Source organism: Micromys minutus (assembly GCF_963924665.1).
Source record: "Micromys minutus genome assembly, chromosome: 5".
NCBI classification, from domain to species: domain Eukaryota; kingdom Metazoa; phylum Chordata; class Mammalia; order Rodentia; family Muridae; genus Micromys; species Micromys minutus.
The window spans coordinates 68016550-68024092 of NC_137974.1; the positions used below are offsets into that span (position 1 = coordinate 68016550).

The following is a 7543-nucleotide window of genomic DNA, read 5'->3' on the forward strand; positions in this document are numbered from 1 at the left end:
TGCTACACTCTGGATCTTCTACACTGAAAGCAAAGGCAGATGGATACGGCTTCAAAGTCAATTCCATTAAGAAGCTAGTTAAGTCTCTTCCCATTGAGATGGTGGCCGGCTTCCCCTCCTACTCAGCTGGTTTCCCTCTTCTTGTCCCCCCCCGGGGGGGGGAGCAGAGCTTTTTGTTCCCTTTTCTATGGTGACCTCCAACCCCTGCATGCACTCCTTTCGCCACCATGATCTTGCTGGGTACCAGCCTGAAGGAATGTGTTCTGTCCGAGATGATGTCAGTGAATGGGAAGAAGGTTCTTCATATGGATCGGAGCTCATACTACAGAGGAGAAAGTGCATCTATAATACTGCTGGAAGAGTTATAAAAATGATTTAAATTACCAGGACAATCACCAGCATCAATGGGGAGAGGAAGAGACTGGAATGTTGTCTTAATTCCCAAGTTTCTTGTGGCCCACGGTCGGTTGGTGAAGATGCTGCTTCTCGCAGAGGTCACTCGTTATATGGATGTCAAAGTGATTGAAGGGAGCTTTGTCTATAAGGGAGGGAACATCTACAAGGTTCCTTCCTCTGAAGCAGAAACCCTGGCATCTAGCTTAATGGGACTGTTTGAGAAACACTGCTTCAGGAAGTTCAGATTTATCTTGCCAACTTAGATGAAAAAGATCCTAGAACTTTGAGGGTGTTGGTTCTAAGAAGACCTCCACGAGAGATGTGTGTAAGAAGTTTGATTTGGGTCAAGACGTTATAGACTTCCCTGGCCATTCTCCTGCACTGTACAGAACCGATGACTACTTCGATCAGCCATGCTGTGATAAGATTAATAGAATCAAACTTTACAGCGAGTCTTGGGCAAGATATGGTAAAAGCTTGCACCTCTATCCACTTTATGGTCTTGGGGAGCTGCCACAAGGATTTGCAAGGTTAGGTGTTATATATGGGGGAACCTACATGTTTAATAAACTGAAGAAATCACTGTGCAAAATGGAAACGTATAAACGCTGAGGGAGAGATTGCCCCCTGTAAGCAGCTCATCTGTGACCCCAGCTACATAGAAGATGGGGTTGAAAACAGTAGAGCAGGTAATGAAAGTGATCTGTATCCTCAGCCACCCTATCAAGAACGCCAACGATGCCAGGTCATCCTTCCACAGAACCAAGTCAAACACATCTCCTTTGCACACAGTATGGCAGCACAGGGAAAGCATGTTGCCTTTGTGTGTACAACTGTGGAGACGAAGGAACCAGAAAAAAAGTCAGACCAGCTTTGGAGCTCTTGGAACCAATTGAACAGAAACTTGTCAGCATCAGTGACCTCTTTGTACCTAAGAATTTGGGAACATCTTTATTTCCCATGCCTGTGATGCCACCACACGCTTTGAGACAACCTGTGATGACATTAGAGATATCTCTAAGAGGACGGCAGGATCTGAGTTTGACTCTGAAGAAATGAAGTGCAAGAAGAATGACATTTATGGAGAAGACTAACAGCAGTGCATATTACGTAATTAGGACAAACTTAAAATTTGGCAAATCATGTATATTGTTTGAAATCAATATTGAAAACCCTGCTTTTATGATGGGCATGGAGATTGAAGGGTGCTATACCAGTGAATAGTCCTTTGCTTCTCTAATATCATGTATTAACTTGATTTCATGGAATGGCTAGTCAGAAATGGCTGCCTCTGTTCAGCTTAACCAGACTGCATTCTTTTTGGTAGTGGAGGAACTGTTCTAAACAAATATTGATTCCAATACAGAGAACTTGATACAGGATTTGTATCTTTTAATCAGTGTATCCTTTGTGATTGTGTGATGTCTCCCAAGGGCTGGATCCATACAGTTTGTGCCGTACTGATATTGGGAGTCTAAACTGAATAGCATTTGGTTTCTAAAAACGCTCAACATTTCCTCTATTTTGTTATGTGAAGCATTACAGCAGTGCCCAAATAGGAGAGCCACATGTTTTGTTTACGTGGGTATAAACCTTTAACTAAACGTCAGGCTTAGGGATTTGCTTGGAAAAAGCCAGTATGTGGTACTTTAACCCACAATTTCTGAGAAAGAGAAAGGAACTTTGAGGTAAAGCAGGTAAAAATATAGAAGCCCCCCTTTATCCCAGGTATGGCTTCTTCAATGGACCAAGTTGCAATGCAGTATTGATTTGACAGAGCCTAAATTTCGATGATGTCTGTTCCAAAAATGGCTCTAAATGATTTCTGTACTGCAAAATAAAGCCAAACTCTGGAAACAAACCAACAAACCCACCCCTTTTTATTTGAAACTATAAAGTAGTTAAATGCGGTTGTCACAAGATCTTCAATTATTGTCATCAGGTTAATTACTACTCCATTCAAAATCACATTTAGAAGAAAAACAGATACTCATGTGGACACTCAGGAACTTGCCACACTATTTGGTGACTTCTGTGCGATACTCCAAGTCCTGTGTCAGGAAGTAGGAGGTATTGCATCAAATATGTTCCAATTCAGTGTTTTTTCTAACCATGACTTGCAACTCAGTAATGGTTCTGACATAATATATCGAGTTGGTCATCTTTATTAAAAAAAAAAATAGGAAATGCGTTGAAAAATAGAGTATAGCATGTTTACATGCGTATGTGTTATGTTCTGAAGCCTTTGTTTTAGTTTTGCGTATGTGTATAAGCTGTTCAAATGGTTTCTCCCATCCTTCAAGCAACATCAGCATTCCTTCCAAAGACATGCCTGAAGGTGTCACTGGATACCCAAAGTAGTTTCCATGACAACCAGAACAAAGTTTAAACTCCCTAATATCATTCAGGATCCCTCACCAAGTTCCTCCTATTCAATATTTTGTAAAAATTTCCCAGATTTTTACTTGTTCAAGCTCAAAACCAGGAATATATTTTCTGTGTCCTCCACCCCTCCATCCTTCCATCTCTCCACCCTCCATCCCTTCATCCCTTCATCTCTCCACCCCTCCATCCTTCCATCTCTCCACCCTCCACACCTCCATCCCTTCATCTCTCTACCCTCCACCCCTCCATCCTTCCATCTCTCCACCCTCCATCCCTTCATCCCTTCATCTCTCCACCCCTCCATCCTTCCATCTCTCCACCCTCCACACCTCCATCCCTTCATCTCTCTACCCTCCACCCCTCCATCCTTCCATCTCTCCACCCTCCATCCCTTCATCTCTCTACCCTCCACCCCTCCATCCTTCCATCTCTCCACCCTCCATCCCTTCATCCCTTCATCTCTCTACCCTCCACCCCTCCATCCTTCCATCTCTCCACCCTCCATCCCTCCATCCCTTCATCTCTCCACCCTCCACGCCTCCATCCTTCCATCTCTCCACTCTCCACCCCTCCATCCCTCCATCCTTCCATCTCTCCACCCTCCATCCCTTCATCCCTTCATCTCTCCACCCCTCCATCTTTCCATCTCTCCACCCTCCACACCTCCATCCCTTTATCTCTCTACCCTCCACCCCTCCATCCTTCCATCTCTCCACCATCCATCCCTTCATCCCTTCATCTCTCTACCCTCCACCCCTCCATCCTTCCATCTCTCCACCCTCCACCCCTCCATCCTTCCACCTCTCCACCCCTCCATCCCTTCATCTCTCTACCCTCTACCCCTCCATCCTTCCATCTCTCCACCCTCCATCCCTTCATCTCTCTACCCTCCACCCCTCCATCCTTCCACCTCTCCACCCCTCCATCCCTTCATCTCTCTACCCTCCACCCCTCCATCCTTCCACCTCTCCACCCTCCATCCCTTCATCCCTTCATCTCTCTACCCTCCACCCCTCCATCCTTCCATCTCTCCACCCTCCACCCCTCCATCCTTCCATCTCTCCACCCTCCATCCCTTCATCTCTCTACCCTCCACCCCTCCATCCTTCCACCTCTCCACCCCTCATCCCTCCCCTTCCAGCCTATTTGTTAATCTTATCTCTTCATTTTCATCCAGTCTCCACCAACACTGATGCCCTCAGAGCAGCCTCCCTTGGTCCAGCCGCTCATCTTGAGCAGTCTCCACACCTCTCTCCAGCAAACATTTCCCTAATAGTTTCACTGACTGAAATTTTTTTATAAAGATGTTTAACATTTATCTCCCCAACCACATGAAAGCCGTAGGGGGCAGAGAGCTGGTCAGTCTATGCTGTAACTGTGGAGTTGTGTTTAGGGTTAAAGGTAGGAGGGCCATGACTGACTGTCTCTAAGCTCAGCTGGTCATTCCCCATGTGTGGTTTCTCCCCCCACATAACATAGCCTGCCTTCTCTGCCTAAGCTGTACTGGTCTTCCGCAGTCTTTGCTAGGCTTCTAGCCATCTCTTCAAATTTCATCTCCTGAGTGAAAGACTTCCCCATGCCCTTGGACTGAGTTCATCCTTTTTGAAGTCACTTTTATTCTCAGTAATGTAACTCATTTTTCTTTCCCCTCTATAAGGTGATTTTCCCTGAGGGCAGGCATGTGGTTATTCATGCTTTTTGTCTCCTCGGCTCCTACTAGGTATTTGGTGACACAGTTATCCGATAAATGCGAGTCGAATGATTGAACAAGCAATGAAAGAAAAATAGATGTTCAAGAAAGACGACTGTGACAGAGATTCCCTCATGTAAGCGATAAGGAACAAATAATTTTGATTTATAGACGACGAAAGAGAGTGTGCATATGTACACGAAAGGATCTTTGGGTACACTGTGGAGAGTTATGGAGGGTGCCAAGTACTGAGTGACGGTTTCCTTTCCATTGGACCTTTCAGGGACGGATAGTGAGGTAAAGTGGGGGGAAAGTGTTAGCGACAAAAATAAAGACAAAAACAAAGCGAAATTAAGATGGCTCAGTGGTTAAGAGCACTTACCACTCTTGCGGTGGTCCTGACACCTCCCCCCTCCACACCCCCCCCCACCCCGCCTGTGTTTGTTGGGGCACAGCTGCCTGAAACGCCGGCTCCAGGGAGCCCTCTTCTGGCCTCTGTCGGTCACTGCAGTCATGTGCAAAATCCCGTACATGTTTCATTAAATAAATGAAAGAAAGAAAAAAAAAAAGAAAAGAAAAGGAAAGAAAAGAAAAGAAAAGAAAAAGACAAAAAAGCTTAAGGCCTTTGGCTTCAGGGTGCAGCTTGATTCAAACAAGGATAGTGTGGAGTTTGATACTCTTCCTGCAAGAATTTAATGTCACATTAGGAAATATAGGCAATGACGGCTAAGATGGATGGAGCAGACAAAAGTATCTTTAAAGGCTGTCTAGAGTTTTGTTTTCTCAGGATTTACATTTTCGTCTTTATAGAACTGTTAGCCCTCTATCCACTATTTAAAATAAACAAGCATCCTGGCCAGAAGCCTTGCCGCTTATGATTTTAGTTTCCTCTCAATTCTTTTATCTTTTATTTAACACTTCATTCACCTGCTTCCTCATTTTAGTTGTGAAGAATTCTTCAAAGTGGCTTGGGAAGGGGCAAGCATAAAGGTGAGTTCTTTCTAACCCTTTGAAGGATTTCTGAAACACCTATGTGGATAGGAAAATCTCCTCTCTTCTTTCACAAAACACAGAGCTTGTATAGAAATTCCATTTGGAAAATGCCTTTCTCTCGACAGATCTAAAGCAGGCTTATTTCTCATAATTCCAGGCCATTAGGAAGCTCCCCAGAGGCACTTTTTTTTTCGTTTTACATAAACTTCAAATAGCTTAAACAAATAAGCAGGTCTCAGGCCATTCATAGTTCTGAGCCAGGGCATCTGCCTCAGAGACTGGGAATTTTGGTCGAGAGCAGGCCTTGTGGACAGCACCACACAATAGGAAGAAATGAATGTCCCTCTCTGGGAGGAAGAGGGGACACTCCCTGCCCGCGAAATGAGTAGGCAAGAGGAACAAAGCCACGGGAAGAGAGCCTGAACAGTAGCATTTGCTTGGTCAAGGTCAGATCAGAGATTTTCCAGAAAGCTGAAAGAGGCCAAAATAAGAAAGACTTTATTGAAACAACAAACAGGAATTGGGAGATGGCTCTGTGGCTAATGCTTTTTGCCTCCTAAGTCTGAGGACCAGAGTGATTCTGGAATTCATGCAATAGAGAGGCAGACTGGTAGTTCCCAGCAATCTCAGCAGGAAGGGCAGGTCCCCACAGAGCTCCCGGTTCAGTGAGAGACCTGGCCTTCTTAAATAAAGAGGCGAATTATGAAAGAAGACGCTCAATGTCAATTTTGAACCTCTTTAGGGTCCTATATGCACACCCTATCCCCCAACATGGGGGATGCAAAAAACATGTATACATATAAACATAAAAAAAGAAAATAAAACAAAAGATTTAATGAGTCAAAACCATAAAAACAATGCAAAGAAGCAAAATCTCAAAACTATGAGGCACCACGGTTTGCAGAGATTATGGGCCCACCTGACTGTGCGCCGGTGTTCCTCCGACGCTTGCGTCATCCGAGATGGAACCAGAAGTAGAGCCAGGAGTCCTGTTGCTCCTTTTCCTGGTGTGCTCAGGTTCCGGAGGAGGTCTGTGCACGTGTGACAGTGTGTGGGCACACCTCCTTTTTAGGTCTGTGACCCTAGCAATTGACTCTCTGGTTGTTGATGGAAAAGGATGTGTTGTGTTCTCCCTGGTCTATTCAATCTCATATTATTAATCTCAGAGACTGAGAGCGAACAATTAGAAGGCTTGAGGTCATATGGCACCAGAATTTCCCCAGGTGAGTGAGTTGACTTGGAATGAATAGCAACAGTGGTGCTCTGGGAGAGTCGCCTGGGTCTGTACTTTAGTTCTCTTAGCTAGTGAATAACAATGTGTACACGGTAGTGAGACTGTTCTTAACTGCTAGCACGGACAAGAAAGAGAAGCACTCAGTGACTTGTTAATAGGATAAGGTTGCCAGGGGATGAGTTTGCCAGTCTCATTTGAATCCCGCCAGGAGCTGCTGTTAAGGAACAGCTTTCGTCCAGTTTTATAGATAAGGTATGGGGAGGCTAATTATACTGCTCAAGTTCATTTAACCGCTAAGGCAGAAGAAGTGGGTTTAAACCTAAGTTGACTAGGCACTGAACCCCCACACCTCTGCCTCAGAACAGGCAGCTCTTTGCTGGATCCTGTGGTCACTGAAAGCTTCTACTGTGGCCTTACAACAGCTCTCAAAGCCTCCACTGTGCCCTATAGCTGTTCTAAAAGCCGGCACTGTATTCCTATAGCCACTTCCTGCATTTCTCTGGTGAAATTTCCCACATCCTGGGTTTTTTTTTCTCCTCAGCAAGGCTTTTCCCATTGAATCTCTCCTTCAGTAACCTTGTTAGCTTTAAGCCGGACACACCCCTGACTGGGCCTGGGCTTACAGGCTGTCTCTCCCCACCCCTTTCCTTTGCTTCAGCTTAAAGAGTTATTACATGCCTCTGGTTCACTCTTTTTGCTTTTAGCCCTGAGAGGGGCAAGAAGAAGTGAGCTTGGGGCCAAAACTCAGAGTCTGAGACAGATAGAGACAGGGTTTGGGGGAGTAGGGACTCCCCTCCAACCCCTTCACGGTGACTCTTAGCAACCATAGAGAACCCACTGGGAAA

The 7543-nt window shown here is 45.2% G+C and overlaps 1 pseudogene across 1 annotated transcript; it reads left to right on the top strand.

Moving 5' to 3' along the window:
- The first annotated feature begins 227 nt into the window (after positions 1–227).
- Positions 228–1490, top strand: LOC308421182 (rab GDP dissociation inhibitor beta-like; annotated as a pseudogene). The gene has a single exon. The product of its transcript is annotated as a rab GDP dissociation inhibitor beta-like (transcript).
- The last annotated feature ends 6053 nt before the right edge of the window (positions 1491–7543 follow it).